This window comes from Panthera leo, chromosome F3 (assembly GCF_018350215.1).
Source record: "Panthera leo isolate Ple1 chromosome F3, P.leo_Ple1_pat1.1, whole genome shotgun sequence".
NCBI lineage: Eukaryota > Metazoa > Chordata > Mammalia > Carnivora > Felidae > Panthera > Panthera leo.
This window is the reverse complement of record NC_056696.1, coordinates 34609920-34619381: the sequence shown is the minus strand read 5'-3', so window position 1 is coordinate 34619381 and position 9462 is coordinate 34609920. Positions and strand designations below refer to the sequence as shown.

General features: G+C 47.1%; 1 long non-coding RNA gene across 1 annotated transcript; it reads left to right on the top strand.

The window, feature by feature from the left end:
• The first annotated feature begins 6818 nt into the window (after positions 1-6818).
• On the top strand, positions 6819-9030 carry LOC122212410. Its single transcript, XR_006199130.1, has 3 exons — positions 6819-7025; positions 8524-8648; positions 8820-9030. It is a non-coding gene; the product is annotated as an uncharacterized LOC122212410 (long non-coding RNA).
• The last annotated feature ends 432 nt before the right edge of the window (positions 9031-9462 follow it).

Below are 9462 nucleotides of genomic sequence, written 5' to 3'. Positions count from 1 at the left end.
AAGCCACAGACGAGGAGAAAATATTTGCCAGACACAAAGGCTTTGAATCCAGAACATATCAAAGCTTTCCAGACTCAATAAGAAAATAAAGTACCCAATAAAAAAATGGATTAAAAGATTTTAAAAGGCTCTTCACCAACAATCTGCACAGATGGCAAATCAGCAAGTAAGATGCTTACCATCATTGGTCATTAGAGAAAATGCAAGTTAAAAGCACAACTGGGATATCACTCCATAACTGCCGAAAAACTGGAGTACGAAACGGGAGGGAGGACTGACAATTTCAAGTGCTAGTCAGGATACAGGGCAACGGGAACTCACACACACGGCTGGTGGGAATGCAAACTGACGCAGCCACTGCGCAAAAACAGTTTTACAACTTCTTACAAAAGTACACGTGTCCGGGGGCGCCCGGGGGGCTCAGTCAGTTAAGCACCGGACTCTCGGTTTCGGCTCAGGTCATGATCTCACAAGTTCATGAGTTCGAGCCCCACGTTGGCCTCCATGCTTGCAGTTCAGAGTCGGCTTGGGATTCTCTCTCCCCCTCTCCCGCTGCCCTTCCCCTGCTCACGTGCTCCCTGTCAGAATAAATATACTTAAAAAAAATAAATAGACATATACTTACCAAATGACCCAGCAGTCCCATTTTTAGGTATTTACCTTAAAAGAAGTGAAAACGTATTAACACAGAAACCGGCATGTGAACATTTATAGCAGCTTTATCCATAATCACCTCCAACTTCTGACAAGTCAAACATCCTTCTACTGGTGAACAGAAGCCATGGTACATCCATATAAGGGGCTGTACCCATAGAATGGGCTGTTATTTGGCATAAAAAAAAAAAGGAACACACTGCTGATGAGGGCAAGAACACAGATGAATTTCAACTGCATCACTCTCAGAGAAAGAAGTCAAAATTTGAAAGCTGCATCCCATGTAATGCGAATAACTTTATATGCTAGAAAAGGCAAACCTATAAGGACAGAAAACAGATCAGTGGTTGGTGGGCCTGAAGTGGGGGAGGGGTTGGCTGCAGATGGGCCTTGTGGGATTTTTTAAAAAAATTTTTTTAATGTTTATTTTTGAGAGAGAGAGAGAGAGAGAGAGAGAGCAGGGGAGGGACAGAGAGAGGGAGAGACACAGAATCCAAAGCAGGATCCAGGCTCCAAGCTGTCAGCACAGGGCTCTACGCGGGGCTCAAACCCACAAACCACGAGATCATGACTTGAGCCAAAGTCTGACGCTTAACCGACTGAGCCACCCAGGTGCCCCGGATTTTTTGTTGTTATAGAGATTTTCTTTATCTCGATCGTGGTGGTGGTGACATGACTGTCTAACAATACAAGAGTACAGGGAAAGGTGAATTATACGGCGGCGAGAACAGAAGAAGACAAAGGAGCGGGAGGTGGGGGAGGGGGAACAGGAGCATAAAACCAAGTAGGGCCCTGAGCTAAAGGAGACCATTATTGCAGATTAGATTTGGGGCAACCTGAGAGGCGGCTGAGCCTGCCTCCCACTGTGTGGGAGTGCTGGCCCCTCATTCTCCCCAGAATTTTCTTTTGCCTCGCTCCCAAAGTCTTAGCACATTTCGGTTGTCAATAAAGGGAATTTCAGAGAAAATGCAGACAGAAGCCAACAACGAATTCCAGGCATTAGGTGCCACCTGCATTAAAGGCCAGACGTGGCGGGGAGAGCTAGTTTGCCTGACATTTGCTTTATAGACAGAACCGGGGTTCCTAGGACCTGCCTGGGCAAGAGGGAGAAATAAATGTCCATGAGCCTGGCCTAATAGATTCTCTATAACTTCAAGCAATGGCCTCTGAATGATCCATCCTCCATGTGAGGCAAATGCCCTTTCTTATTCTTTTATAGCTTTTGCCTTTTTCGTTTAAAGGACACTGGTGTTCTATCCCTCCCGGTAACCATGTGAGGGGAGAACAGAGAAAGGAGGAATTCTCAGTGTTGCCGTTGAATGGGTACGAACACGAGGGGGAAACAGCCATCTACACCACTGGGAAGGGTCCAGGCTTAGTGGAAACAGAAGGATACAGTGGGTGGTAAATGGGAAATAGGTGCATTTGCTTTGGGGCTAGGGAAGAAAATAGTCTCACGTCGATAGCAACATGGCCCGAGGTTCATAAGTTTTGTTTGTTTGTTTGTTTAAGTTCATTTTGAGAGAGACAGAGAGCAAGTGGGGAGGGGACCGAGAGAGAGGGGGAGACAGAGGATCCAAAGCTGGCTTTGTGCTGACAGAAGAGAGCCCACCGGGGGGGCTGGAACTCACAACCCACCAGATCCAGACCTGAGCCGAAGTCACTTAACCAATCGAGCCACGCAGGTGTCCCCGGGGACCGTCAGGGTTTAAAGTACTCGGAAGTAAGATGCCTGGATGTCCCCGCCAGTGGGGTCATGTGGCATCCTTGCGGCGCAAATCACATTTTCAAAGAAGCGGCATAGGGCTAAAAGTTCAGTCTCTGCGGTCGGAAAGACAGGCGTTCGAGGCCCGGCCTCACTGCTTCCGCTCCGTGTAACTGCTCTGAGCCTCGATTGCTTCACGGTTTTATGGGCAGACAGTGGAATGTACCTTCTAGATGGGTACGTTCTAAACATTAATTCATGAATATAAAGGTCTTAGCACAGTGCCAGGCATGGCCGGCTCAACAGCCACTTAAAGGATTCCTAATGCCTAACTGAAAGCCCGCACAGGAAACGGAAGCGTGAAGAATGACGCAGGCGACCCAGATCACATGGGCAGCTGACCTGCTTTGCCTTACGCTGTCGCTTCCTCGTCTCTTTCTCTGCCACCAGCATGTTTACGACCGAACCTAGCTGTGCACACGTTTGGGAAACACGATCGGCATCCAAACTGCCAAAGCATAAGCTGTCTGCTTCTTTTGTCCCAGCGCCTGGGCAATGACAGAAGATGTGCAAAGTTCTTCTGGTGTCTCAAACCAGAGTGGCTTAAGAACCTCTTCTAAGTAGAGACATGACTCGCTCCTCAAAGTCTGCTGAAATGTCAGAGGGGCAAGTAATTCGGTGAGGCGCACGCTGAGACTTTTTTCTGAAGGCTGCGGGGAGGAGGAGGTTTAGATAGGAGTTTAGGAAATGGGACTGAAGAGCCCCAGTCCCCAAACTCTGTGCCCGGACCCTGGGCGGTAAACTCACAGAGGTGCCGGAGGATGGTTCCAATTTTCGAGGGAAATTCGGCGATAGTTGGCATCTGTCAGACCCTAAAATAACAGCTTTAGGTGCTGTTCAGTTGCAACACTGGATTCGACACCCTTGCTTTCGGTGACATCACGGTGTACAAAGCTAGATTATTCACTGTCGCTGGGGAAAAGGAGCAAATGCCATGCGAAGGATCAAGAAAAAGCAGGAAATGAGGCAGACGGTGTCCGGTCTGATTTACCGTTTCAGAAGTTGTGCAGTGCCCATCAGGCACACACGTTCCATGCGTAAGTAATTGTTATTATTCAAGAATAAACTAAAAAATGTTACTTGTCTTTCAATTTAGGTGTATATTTTTTTTCAAATGGCTGCTAATGGCTGGGACATAAATCCTCATTAAGTTCTTTGGCTCCAGCTACACAATAAGTCGATCTGGTAGGTATTTCTTTTGGCCTATGGATACTGTGGAAAAACTTACCAAGACTTTGAGGGTGTCAGGAATGGAAAAAGCATGAGGACCTGTGCTGTAAGCATCTCAAGGATGCCAGCTGTACCTGGCCCAATGCCTGAGGACAGCTAAGAATGACCAAGCTTGAGAACCACAGCACGTTAGAGGCGGCAAAGATTTTCCAATCCTAGTTGCTTATGTCTGGGTTGCGGGCTGGGGGGGGAGGAGAAGGGAAGCGTGTGTGTGAAGGGGGCAGTCACGGAGAGGCCCAGTCTCTAAGGGAGCAAATACCTGACTCAACAACAAAAGGTTACCTGGACCCATGGAAACCAAATGCCTGTCCCCTCCCCTCTACCAAGAGTATCTTAAGAAAGCTGGAGGGTGCCTCAACACAGATACCTCTTAAATCTTTGCAAGAAACAGAGAAAGGCGACAGCAGGATTCTGGGATGTGGGGACTATGTTGCTGTGTTCCAGCGTCTGGCTCCAAGAGGCTCTTGCCTTGTTTGTTCCTCAAGGGTAGGCTGGGACATCCATATCGCAAAAAAAAATCATCTCTATCTAAATTAAATCTCCCCCGGTCTCCAAAAGGCAAGGCTGGCATCTGGGAGGGGAGTGGTTGGGCTTTGTATTCTCGCGTGCTTAGCATTAAGTCAGCATCAACACGAGTAGAGCATCCCTGAGCAAAAGTGTCAGGGTGTGCTTGTCGAAGGGAAGGAGGGGAGGGGATGGGTGGGGAGAAAGGCAAAAGATTCAGAGCCCTGGGGGCAGGTCGTGGAGGTCAGGTGTGCAGGCTGTGCAATTTACCTAAATGCTAGAAGATGGGCTACCTGTCAGATAATGCAAACTGAGTTATATCTGAACGGATTCTAGAGGTCAACTGAGCTCCGGCTGGTTATCTGTTTGCAAGATACAAAGCAACATCCTGATAAATTGCTAATGAAAGGGAGCCATGGAGCGCTTTGCCCAGCCACCTGGAGACAGGTACTCAGAAGAGAAGCATTTAGGGAAAATCAGGGCTTAAAAGAGGCAGCTTGGTGTGGGGGAAACCGTGCTGGCTTAGGAGTTAGGCATTCTGGGTACTACTCCTGCCCGGCTGCTAATTAGCTATGTGACCTCTGGTAACTCATTTTGCTTTTGTAGATATCAGCTTCCTGTCCACCCACGCACAGGGCTGCTGAGAGGCCAGGGTGACATAATAAATGTGACCATTTATCAAGGGCTTTCTAGGTGCCAAGAGCTGTTTTAAGCACTGCATATACTTCCCCTCGTTTAACCCTCACGGCCCCTATCTGAGGAAGAGATTCATATAAACTATAATCTATAATCAAAAGTATTGATGAGGCGACTGAGGTCAAGTTGTGCTCATGTCTTTGTGGGTGAGTTGAAAGCATGGCTTTCTATAGACCACGGCAGAGCTGAGAACTTTGATTTTTCAGAAGGTGTGATTTTGTAGAGCTGGGGTAAGGCCCACACATTTGCAGGTTTAATAAACGCCTGGCTCGTTTTGATGTGGGTGGTCCATGAACTGTCCTTTAAAAGTTACTTCCCTGGGGTGCCTGGGGAGCTCAGTTGGTTAAGCAGCCAGCTTCGGCTCAGGTCACGATCTCACGGTTCTCCGGGTCGAGCCCCGCATTGGGCTCTCCGCTATCAGCAAAAGAGCCCGCTTCGGGTCCTCTGTCCCCCTCTCTCCCTGCCCCTCCGCCGCTCGTGCTCAAAAATAAATAAACATTAAAAAATAAATTAACTAATTAAAGTTACTTCCCTAAGCCACAGTGCCCTGCTTCTTCCTCAAGAAACAATAAAGTCGCCGCATGCACCGATGAGGAAATGTGTTGACAAGACGGCACCTTAGACATCAGAGAGAGCCAAATGCAGGTTGTAAGAGGAACATCAAGGAACATATGTTTTCCTGGGCTCCCTGGTCCTGGCCATAGCCTCACCCTGTCACCCGGAAAGACTGCCAAGTGTGAAATAAGCCCCAAAGTCCAAATGGGCAGCTTGGGGGTTGGTGATTTGAACAGGAAGGTAAATAAGAGGGCTGTGTTGGGTGAAGACTGGGCCCATTGTCCCGAACCACTTTACCTGTCGTTAATTATGCCATCTTACACACGCACAGCATTCTAGAACTTTTGCCTGTGGTATCTTAGTCAATTCTTTCACAAACACTTTAAAGAACGCGTATGATTTTGTCGCTGAAAAACCCAAGTTCAGCTGCTCGTCCCTCAAAAATCCAATACTCAAGAGATGAGTTTGATTGGGACGGAATATCAGCTTTATTCAGGAGGCCAGCTACCTGGGGAGAAGGCAGAAAACCAGGTTACTGCCTGGCCCAAAGATTTTTGAAGGAACTTGAGAGCAGTTAATCAGTAAAAGGGGAACACAGTGATCGGCAACACTTTTGATTGCGTGTGGACTCAAGGGTGCTGGCTGTAGACATAGTGCTAGGATTTTGTATTGTGCTCTTTGGGGGGGGGGGGGGAAGTCGTGCAAGAGGGTTTGGTTCCGGGTCTTTCTAGGAAACAACGCATGATCTGTAGACATACAAAGAAAGGTTTAGTTAATCAATCACCTAGGCTAAAGGTACGTGTGAAAGGGCGGGCCGACTCCATCTTGTTCTGTGTCCTTCACCTTGACCACGCCTCCTCCCCTTGAGTAACCTCCCCGCTCACCTGCCTAACAGGACTCGGACCCTTCCCCAGCCAATCGGCTGAGGCCACAGCCATTACCTCACCAACTGCCCCTAGGCCCCAATAAAACCTTTGTCCTTTTGAAACTCGCTCTCTCTCCCGGTATCCCACTGCTGCGTCGGTGCAGGTAGGGGATTGAGCTCTAGCTAGCTCGAATAAAGGCTCTTTTGCTTTTGCGTCGGACTCGGCTCCCTGGTGGTCTTTGGGGATCACGAATTCTGGGCATAACACTTGCTGAAACTTAAAGACTACTAAATTGGCCGGAGGGGTCAAGATGGCAACTTCCGTTTATTTCTCCAAGCTGGTGAATGAGAATTTGACTGGAAGCCTGATATCCTTTTAGTAAGTCAAGCGATCTTCTTGGTCCCAGTGACTCTTCACGAGTGACCCAGGGAGCACCCAGCACCACTATAGGCACAAGGGGACGACAGAAGGAAAAAAGACGGCATCCTTGACGTTGAGCAGTTTGGTTTCATTGGATGATAAGAGTAGCACAACCAGAGGATGATTGAGAATGGAATGGCTGCCCTCAAGAGAACTCGGAACAAGCTCAGCCAGAACCTTGCGTAATGGGACATATTGTCTGGGTTTGTGATTCAGAAACGACACGCCCAAGAACACGTGGGCCGCACCACCTCCAAAGGCAACGTTTTCTTGGGCCAGATGGGAGCTGGCACTCCTCTGCTTGTGATCCTTCCAGGGTGCCCCTTGTTATGAAGGTAACATTTAGAACCCACCTCTCTTTCCAGCCTTCTCTCCTCCCACACTTCCCTTCCCTGTGCTCCTGCTTCCCTGGAATACATCCTGCCACATACCTGCTGCTACCAACTCCTTGCATTGGGAAACCCTTACCCATACTTTGGGCTTCAATTTGACCTTCTTTCCTCAGAGAGTCCTTTCTTGACTCCTTACCCTGTTGGATGCCCTCATGCATCCTGGGCTTTCTCTTTGAAGCACTCATTGCAAATCTAATTTATATTTAATATTTGTCTTCCCTATCTCAGCTCCATAGGTCAGCTATTGTGCCTATCGCATTCACTATTACATTTCCAGGATCCCGTGACTGGCGCATAGTACGGATTCAAATATCCATCGCACAAGTGAATGAACTTGATAGACGGACAGGCAAATAAAGATCGGAAGAGAGATGGAAACCCTGAGATCTGTATTTCACGTGCAAGCCAGTATACCATGCTCATTTCCACTCAGTGACTGTTGACTGGCGCTGGGCTAGACAGGGACCATAATAATGACAAAGACCTGGTTCCTTACATTCACGTTATGACAAAGGAGGGGTGCAAACAAAAGAGGGCAGCATATGTGGATTCCTTTTGGAAAACTGGTATATTTCACTTTCCCAAACGTGACAGCCCAGAGACCATGCGGTGGTTAAGGGTTCTTTCCAATGACGTGCATCAGGTCCCTTCAGAATATAAGGGGAAAAAGAAGATGAGGTCCTAAGACAGGGTATTTGGAAAGTGGCAAGGTCTCAAAGTCCAAGGAAATTCCCATGATACCTGACACCTAATAACTCTGGACTAGCGCCAATTGCACCACCCCCTGGGAACCTGTTGGAAGTACAAATTCTCAGGCCCTCCCATTGACCTGCTAAATCAGAAACCGTGAAGGTGGGGCTCCCCTTCCTGGTGCTGGAGCTGGCTAGTATGAGCTCTGCATCTCTTCCCAATTTGGACGTAGCTGGAAATTGACTATTGTGGGAGTATTTACACCACAGAAATTGGCAAATGCAAATCACATCTTTTCTTCCAAAGAGAGCAGGTCATTAAATATTTACCAGGATGCGATTTGACCCAGAAATCCATGTTTTAACAAGTCCTCCAGGGGATTCTAATGCCTTCTAGTTTTCCCTCCCCATTGCTAAAAGAAAAAAAAAAAAATCACAATTCGAATTTGTTCACATTTTTTGAGCTTGAGCTTGGATGGCTCCAGGGACTGTTTGTTCCTGGTTGTGACAAGCATATTGGCAAGGAGACAGTGGTACCTTCTCCAGGGATCCCATCTCCTCCCCAAGTAGAAAGAGGCTGAGGTGGAGAGAAGAGACTTTAGAATTGCTGTTTTGGTCCCCCCCGCCCAGCATTGTTGAAAAGAGCCCTGATTTGCAAACAAAGATTTCACGGCTATGACTCTCAACAGGGTAAAAAGAGCCCCATTCTGTCTGCCTAGCAAATTGAGGCTTTTTTTTTTTTTTTTTGACAGAATTCAGAACCACTCTGGATGACAGTGATTTACTGAAATAGCCAAGCCAGATTTTTGCCTACATCAGCATAGAACTTGTCTCCCACTTGCCTGTTGTCCCTCAGGATACACTGATAGGCAATAAGGTATTAAGGGGTCGGGGGAAGAAGAGAACAGAAGTAAACAAAGTTGCTCTGACCAGTTACATCTCCCACTACTGTAGGGGATAAAGGTTAGTGGGGGGGGGGGGGGAGGGTCTGTTTTTTAAAAGAATTCATGTTTCACTGTTTAATCAGATGTATTATCCACTGAACCAGGTATATCAGCTAATGAACCAGACAGTTTCCCTAATGAGTCAAGCAGATCACCTGCTGAAAACATTTCCAAAACTAATTCATTCATCAGCTGTGATCCATCTTCTGAAAGCAGGGGGTTTAACCTTGGCCTTGGTTCCTGTCCCAACCGAGGCTTACAGGTTTCGTAGCCAGTCTAAATCAAAAATGAAGAACTTACATTCTGGAGGACAAGGACAAGGAATTTGGTTGACCATCTATAAAGAACTTCTTACTGGCTTCCATAAATAAAAATTTGTTACCAAGAAACAGAAAATGATATCATTTCATTGATTTTGTGATCTAATACCTGGCAGTTAGTTGATCCTTGATAAAGGTTTGTTAAATAAATGAATAGGGAAGATGGATGGATGGATGGATGGATGGATGGATGGACAGTGAACGAATGGACAAATGAAGGTTTTACGAATATACGCTTGTAGATTTTACTTTTATTTGCAAGCCGGACTTAGATTTTCTCTCAAAGCCAACTCTACCTTGCCTTTTCTAACACCTTCAGTAACGACTATAGATTTATCAGGCTGAGCATTTGAAATACACAGGGCGAGGACTTGCCATTTTTCTCCCGAGGAGACAAAGATGAAAATTCCCAATTTTGACTCTCCTG